The 8,293-nt window shown below is 41.5% G+C and overlaps 1 long non-coding RNA gene across 1 annotated transcript; it reads right to left on the reverse strand.

Moving 5' to 3' along the window:
* Positions 1-696: 696 nt before the first annotated feature.
* On the reverse strand, positions 697-7,701 carry LOC148006850 (uncharacterized). Its single transcript, XR_015644703.1, has 4 exons — positions 7,645-7,701; positions 3,321-3,435; positions 1,551-1,829; positions 697-1,342 (listed from the first exon to the last, which is right to left on the reverse strand). It is a non-coding gene; the product is annotated as an uncharacterized LOC148006850 (long non-coding RNA).
* Between the last annotated feature and the right edge of the window lie 592 nt (positions 7,702-8,293).

Raw genomic sequence — 8,293 nt, forward strand, 5'->3', positions numbered from 1 at the left:
CATACTTTCCAGTAAGCTTAAGTGAGTATAAGGGTCACTCCTTAAAGAATGAACACATGGGAAACAACCACAGCAACAATAACAACAACAGCAACAATACAAATACACCAAAAAACCAACCAACCAACCAACCAACCAACCAACCAACTTTTGTTACTTGCAGGAAAATCAAATGAAAGTGGAAAATTCCCCACTGTGTTAAAGGATAAGCTGACTGGGGGAGACTTTAAAGAAGTTACAGAAGTCAAACTGATAAATGTAATAAACAGTGTCGGAGAAATCTGCTCACAGCTGCGGCAGCAGGAACCATGGAATCTATTGGATAACGTGAAACCATGTCTTTCTCCCCCCCTCCGCCCCCCCCCCCCCCCCCCCCCGCTCCCAGTTGTTGCGGTAAAAATAAAAAACGGTGCATGACCCCTGCTCCACGCTGGCTTCCTGGTACTCTCGGACCCAGGCGGTCGCTCCCTGGCGTTAGTTAGTTCTGGCACCGTAGGGCCATAGAGAACTAACATCAATTTATCTCAGCGGCACTTTGCTCCAGTGTGGCACCACGCCACGTTAGCCTAGCTGTCTTCTGGCCCCAGCGATCTCTCCACTCCCATCGCTAGTCACCCTGACAAGCCCTGGCCAGCCGGGAAGTCTGGTCCCAGCTACCCGGTAAAACCAAGACTCAACAAACTGTAACTCAAGAATCAGATTGATGCGTTATATTCTCAATCCACAATACATCCACACAATAAACACAACCAATCGATAAGGATATAAACCGCCCATCTAGATAAGATAAATCAGCCCACAGAAATCCATCTCAGCTACCTTGGCAATTCAAAACCACCCGGATCTGGGTTATCCTTCCCCATCTCCATCTTGATTCCCCTTGCTCTCCTCCTTTTCCCCCGTTTCTAGACTTTTTCTCCACCTACCCTTCCTTCTCATCCAATGATAGGCTTTGCCTTATCCTGGACCTGCCTTGCTGTATAACGACATCATCCTACACCAGTTCAGTCAGGGTTTCTCTAAAGGCTGTCCTGGAACTCACTCAGTAGGCCAGGCTGGCCTTGAATTTAGAGATTTGCCTGCCTCTGCCTCCCTAGCCCTGAGTTTAAAGGCGTGCACCACCAGCCATCCGTCTCTGTCTGGAGAAACCAGTCATAGAAAGGGTACGTGACAATGCAGAGACGAGGGCCAGAGAAGCTCTGTTAGCTAAGTAAAGCCTCTGAAAAGCTTGATGATGATGATGATGGTGGTGGTGGTGGTGGTGATGATGATGATGATGATGATGATGATGTTAGGCTCAAAGCCTGAGCATTGGCAACCTTAAATAGTAGGGTTCCACCACCTGTACTCAACAGAACAATTAGAGATACAAGTAACAATAAAAAGTTGATAAAGGGTACTTATCCAATATACATGTATATACACATGTTGGGAAGAGGAACAGTCAAGAGCAGGTTCCTGACTCTTCCTCCATATCCACCCTCAGGAGTCTTACGTAAGGTTTAGGCTTAAAAAGAAGGTAGGAGGTGGTGTAGCCCAGCAGTTCTTACCAAGGTGTGTCATTGTCCAGCATCATTGCCTCAGCTTCGTTCCTCCGACAAGTTGTCAGAACTGTGTAAAATCTCTGGGAGATGAGCGCGACAAACAGTTGCGAGCAATAGCTTAGAGACAAGACGCTTCTGGCTGGCTCAGGGGTTCAGTCGTTTCCTTCTCCCAGTATGAGATTCCTGGGAAATTTCACATTTGGGGTGGGGAGGTCCACTGTCTCCATAGGCTCTGCTTGCCAAAGGGGAGGGGCACACAATGATCTCTTGAGAAGATCTTCATCCCTGTCAGGATGGTTCCAATATGGGCGTTATAAGAAAATGCTTTTATAAATCTGAAATAAATGCTTATTTTAGTTGGCTGAAATTCTTCGGTTTTTGTCTCTATTAAAGCAATACACTTTTGAAATTCCGAGTAAAGATGTCAAGAGACAGAGGAGCATAGAAGGGGGCTTAAGAGGTCCCACTGCCACCCTCAGCACTTTTCCCCGCCCCCTCTCCATGAAGTGAACAGCAAACCCCTTCCCACACTTCCCTGGACCCGAGAAGACCCATCAGACTCGTCTATCACTGAAACATTAAGTAGACCTACAATGGCAACCCTCAGGAAAGTCAGTCTGATTTCTGATGGGAAGGGTGAGAATTTTCCCTAGACTTCGATTTCCCACTGGGATGCTGAACTAGGGACAGTCTGCCAATCATGAAACAAAACCACTTTAAGGCTGGCACAGCAGAAAAGGGGATGTGACAGAGGAGCCATTTAAGGGACCTGAAAATGCTCCCCCTCCAGACTACCCTGTGGAGATTTAATTAAGAGAGTTGTCATTCCGGGGAGCTAGCTCTGCAGTGAAAAGCACCGGCTGCTTTTCTGAAAGACCTGGGTTCCATTCTCAGCACCTAAGCTGCATCTTACAAGTGTCTACAACGCCAGCCCTAGGGAACCTGATACGCTCTTCTGGCCTGGCTGAGCACCAGACATGCATCTGACACACAGACACACATTCGGGAAACATGCTGATACACGCAAAAGAAAAGAAAAAGAAGGAAAAGAAAGTTGCCCCTTGACTTCTGCCCTTGGTTTTTTTGCTCCGGAATACACACCTTTCCTGTAAAGACTAGGATTTTGGTAGGCGAAATTTTGTGAAAGATACCTAAATTATGTCACTTGTGTAGGAAAGGCAATAAGCTACGGTGTTGATTTTTTAATTTATGAATGTGTAGACATACCTGAAGAGTTGAGGGAGGGGCTGTGATAGAAGGCAAGTTAAGTCTGTGGGGAAAGGTTCAGAACCTCTCTGTCAGGTCAGAGTCTCCTTGGAGAGTCTGAGTGTAGAAGTCTGTCTTTGAGGCACCTTTGCATGGTCGAGACCTTTGAAGGGGTGTGAAAGCCCCTCTGTAGTTCCTCACATTCACCTCGCCTATCTGTCTGAGGTAAGCCTAGGCGTTGGTGTTCTGTGTAGCTCTCTTTCTTTGTCATTCTGCCTCTGCTTGGTTTTTCTTCTTTCCTGGTGAATGTTCACTTCTGTACGGTAAGCACCCCTGCCTGTCACTCTTCTCTGCCAGAGAGCAGCTGTCCTTCCCTTCCAGGCCTGACTGACTCTCTAGCTTTCCTCACATTCTCGCCTCTATAAAGGAAAATGAGAGGTAATGCTCTATAAATTGTACCCTGTAAAGGAGCCAACCTCTATCAAGCCGGCTGATAAGCAGAGGTGGCCATCCCACACGCCCCGAGTAGCCCTAACGCCATCTAATTTTCAGCAGTAAAGGGTGTCCTACCTTAAAAATCATGTTACTTTGAAAGAGGAGAGACTCAGTCCTGCTGCGTGACTATCCCTTTCCATATCCGATTCCTTTCTGTCTCTTTTTTCTTCAGAGAGGCCATTTAAATGATCTGCAGTGGTACACGTTAAACTCCACATGAGCATATCCATAGATGGGGTGAAAACCGAGAGAAATTAGCTCTGAACCTCAGTGAGAGTGCCCAGACATGGATATTAAAAACAAAAAAAAAAGTATATTCTTGGAAAGAACAGAGAGCTAGGACATGCATTTTCAATATAAGATTGTGTATTAAAGTAATGCGAATTAAACCAGAGCTGGGGATCTAAGAAAACCCCACTGAACTGAGAATGGTAAGATGAAGCAGAAAAAAAAATCTCATCATGAGGGTACCAGGACTTCCCAAAAGGGTAACAGGGGGCTGAGATGACATGTGTGGGCGCTGCCCACGTTCAGGGGTATGCCCCAAGTTAAAACTGTTTCCAAAAACCCCTACGTGACCACAGACAGCACAGAGCCTGCCACACTTATATTTAGAAACAAAGCAATAAACACACAAAAGAATTCCATCAGATGCAATGAGATTAAAACAAGCGACTTCTCTCTACTTTGTAAAGAAAAATAAAATTAATAAAATTGTATGTACCTAGTCATCTTGTTTGAAAGTGCACCAAAGACGCTCTCTTTTTTTAGACAGTGGGAACAATAATTTCTATAGGGGTAATTTCGCAAAGTTTTCCTAGGTAGTTTTAGTGAAATTTTTTGGAAGTTTTTGGTTCCATTTAATGATTCAAACTTAGAGGTTTAGAGGTCTGTGTGTGTGTGTGTGTGTGTGTGTGTGTGTGTGTGTGTGTGTGTGTGTTTCTTCGCAAGTGAATGAGCTTGCTTGCTTGCAGGCAGATATGCATGTTTGTGCGTGTTCAAGAGAGAAAACCAGAGGTAGGGAAGAACATGATTACAGAATAGATCAGGTACTTGGTTGGTGGAGAACCATATCAGATCAGAATCTCTTAGAGAACAACCTGGCAATACTGTGAAAGGTTTGTTCTCTATTTCCACAAACTCACTCTAAGAAAACCATCATAGAATAACGAAAAATCATAACTTTATAATGACAAAATATTGAATATGTTATATGATAAAATAATTGCATTAAATATCACGAAATATACAATGGAATATCAAAAGATTTAGAATAAATGAAAATAGAGGATAGGTAGGTAGGTAGATAGGTAGATAGAAATTTCACCGTTCAGTTCATCAATGCCTACAAAGTATGAGCTTGCTTATGGGAAAATGTGCTTATTACTGCATAAAATCTGAATAACTATAACCTAAAAGACCTTATGATGGTTATTTATCTGAAATCAAAAATCCTTGAAATTAGAAATAGCCTATTTGTATTGCAATGCTGATTCAAAGGTAATGTGGATGAATTGATTAAATTATGTGATGGAATTATGAGCATTTTCATCCTTTCTGTTGATAAACCAATTTTTCTAATTTTTCAGTTTGTATTTTATATTTTATTTTATGCAAAAACCAGCAGAGATTCATAATGCTTGGTGCATACCTATAATTCTAGCACTGGGGTGGTTGAGGCTGGAGGAGGTTGAGCCTGGGTTAGAGCAAGATCATCTCAGAAACCCAAAAATTAATGACTTAATAAACAACAAAATGAATAAGAAAACAGACAAGATTTGTTTTATAGAAAATGAATGTATGGGCACAGAGAATCAAATGAATACATGAAGGTAAAATTAGTTTTGTCGAGGTGGTAAAATAATAGAATGGATATTTTCTTAACCTTTCTATACACACGCCTTCAGTAGCAGAAACACACACACACACATACACACACACACACTCGCACACTCACACACTAAAAGTTATGGGTTCAGTGGATAAAAGCAATAACTGTCCCAGTAGCATGGTCCTTATTCATTCTTTGGAATAAATGGTAGAAGAAGAGAACTAGCCATGCAAGTTGTCCTCCAATCTCTATACAAATAATAATAATAATAATAAATAATAATAATAACAATAAATAAAAGACAAAAGAAAAATCACAAGTCAAATGATAGACTATCAAATGTTAGTGGAGAGTCCTCTCAACTCTGTAATTTATTAAAATTTAAAATTTGTGCCCAAAAAGTCAACTGAGTTTCTATGTGACTAAAAGTAAGTGAGAAAGGTAATTTTTCAAGAAGACAACAGTCTCTGTCTGTTCTAAGGCAAGGCCTTGCTGTGTAGCCCTTCTCACCAAAGACTTTTGATTCCCCTGCCTCAGCTTCCCCGGTTTTCGACCACTCTCAAGTTAAGACATTCATTAAACCACAAAGTAAATATCAAAGGAAGAGAAAACACAAGGCATAGACATAGTTTCATTTCCCAAAGAAGAGCCGAATTGTGTAGACAATACTGTGGGCTTTATTTGTTGCTCCATGTGGTCTGGCTGTAGGACCCCTAAGGTTTAAGGAAAAGAACAGGGTTTCCCACTTTCCTGCTCTACCACATACCCAAGTCAACCTCAGAGGCTAAAGATTTAAATGTGAACAAGAAAGCTGAAAAGACATTTGTTTGTTTATTGAGACAGAGTCTCCCTCCCAAGTCCAGATTGGCCAAGGTGTACATTCCTGGTGAGCCTCCTGCCGCAGATTCCTGAGTGCTAGTGTCACACAGAGGCATGTATCCAATGTTACGCTCTCCCTGGCTATTAACAAGATTTTTAAGTGACGACACAGGACAACATATTTATGACTTCTAAAAAAGGGAATTATTTCTGAAATAAGAATTTTGTACATTTGTGCACTGAAATACAATCATATTATACACCGAAATAGGACCACATTACACCTCCATTTCTCCTGTCCAAGAGGCCACATCAGCTTGCCGATTTTAATTCTAAATATATCCCTAAGAAAAATTATATCATACAGTACCAGGACACAAATAAGAGTGGTTACTTTTTTTGTAGAGGGAAAAAGAAAAAAACCGCATATGAAGACTGACAGATGAGAAGTTCACAGGGTTGTATATTAAGTAGCAGTGAAGACGACCTGTGTGCTATACTTTTAAATATAGACTGCGTGCAATTGGAAGGTTACATATGAAGTTTGTAACTGAGCAAAACAAACGAATAGATTAGATTAAAAACAGAGTAGAAGTGAAAGCAAGACAAATTACTTTATAAATGCCCTGAGACTCTGTTGTAAACAGGGAGAAGGCTAATTCCCTGTACTGAGTGGCCAGTCTCTGAGGCCAGGAGAGAAGCATGGGGCTGGAGAGGAGTCTATGGACCCTCAAGAGGGTTAGAATGTCTGATTACTTAAGCTTGGGGTAATTATATATTTTGTTATCTATGTTTGTTGGTTGGTTTATTTATTTTTAAAAACTATGCCTTCAAGCATAAGCTTTTTATTTAGCTTCTTATTAAGGTCCAAGGGCATTAGAATGGGTTTATCAATCTATTTTTTTTTCCTTTGGAGGCCAGTGTAGTTTGGGCTTTTAAGAAACACAAGTGACATTTTCAGATATGGCTGAGTGACGATTCTGAGACTTGGTTGTTTGTCAAATGGAGATAACATTTAACTCTGTGTTCTTAAGATGACATTAGATTATAGTGGAGGGAAAAACACCTTATTTAATATATGTAGTTCATTGTTGGGGCATACTGAAAATAAAAAGTTCTTTAACAATAAGCAAAAAGAGAAAGCAGGTGTTTGAAAAGAAATGTGCTAAATAATGTTAAATTAGTCCTCTCTTATTTACTACATCACTCCCAAATTTGAATATGTTTTATTGAAAGGACTCAAAAGTTAGTGGTCTAAGCTTTCTTGCCGTCCATTTTGCACACGGCATTACTAGTAGCATGTTTCAGCCTTCACCTATGCATTGGATATGAAGAAATGACAAAGGTCTTCTGACAGCAGACGTAGAGGAACATCCTTAGTAATAATGGTCACAGACCAGCAGAATCAGGGAAAGAAGAAAACGGAGTGAAGTTCAAGGAGCAGATACAAGGGTTCCTTTGAGTAGACCCAGCTGAAAGCAGAGGAAGACAAAACCCTGCTCCTCCAGAGGCCAGGGTAGCACACAGGCTACCCTGCCTAGCTTCATTTGATCAAGTCATATCAAAGTAAACTGGTTTGACACCCGAAAAGGGTAACTTCCACTAACAAAAGTCATTCTGCTATATAGAACAAAGAAAAGGTTACTTTGCTAAAAGTCTTTTGAATCAAAAGGAGAAGACAGAATTTCCTCCAATCACAAGGAACCGAGACAAAAAAAAAACTATCATATTTCCTGGCTGCCCACTCACCTTACCACCCCTTCCTCCGGGTTCCCTTTAGCAGCAGAGAGAGAAATCACTGAAGAGAAGCACTGACTGTCTGAGCCAGAGTTTCCCTCCCAGTGTGATTCAAACCTCAGCTGGAGGAGGGGAAGGCAGTCACTTCTTTAACTCTGTGTGCGCCGGACTGGCTTTCAGTATTAGACATCTGGAGTTTTTGATAACTCACACTGGAACAAAAGTGACTATCATAATTTATGTCTCCTTCACCCACCTTCTGTCAAAGGTTTATTTTAGCCCACTGGAAGGGCAAAAAAAAAAAAAAAAAAAAAAAAAAAAAAAAAAAAAGGAAGAAGGAAGAAAGCTATTGGGAAACACTGTCTAGAAGTTCAGAAATCAAATCCACACCACAGTGTGTGGTAGCCCTTACCACCACTCGTGATTGATTTAATTACAAGCTAAAGGGAAAATGTGTTAAGTGACACTCCACCTCACTGAATAGACTCCTTCCTCTCTCCTTTCAGCATATCTACCTTATCATGCATGGCTGCCTCCAAGACGATGCAATAGTGACAGTGTAGTTGTAGAAGGACACGAACTGTGATTGAGGCCCAGAGACAGCAGGATGTGGCGGGGTCCTTCGGCATTAGAACACAAGGAAGAAGTTTTCCACATGCCT

This window comes from Rattus norvegicus, chromosome 1 (assembly GCF_021556685.1).
Source record: "Rattus norvegicus strain SHRSP/BbbUtx chromosome 1, alternate assembly SHRSP_T2T, whole genome shotgun sequence".
Taxonomy (NCBI): Eukaryota; Metazoa; Chordata; class Mammalia; order Rodentia; family Muridae; genus Rattus; species Rattus norvegicus.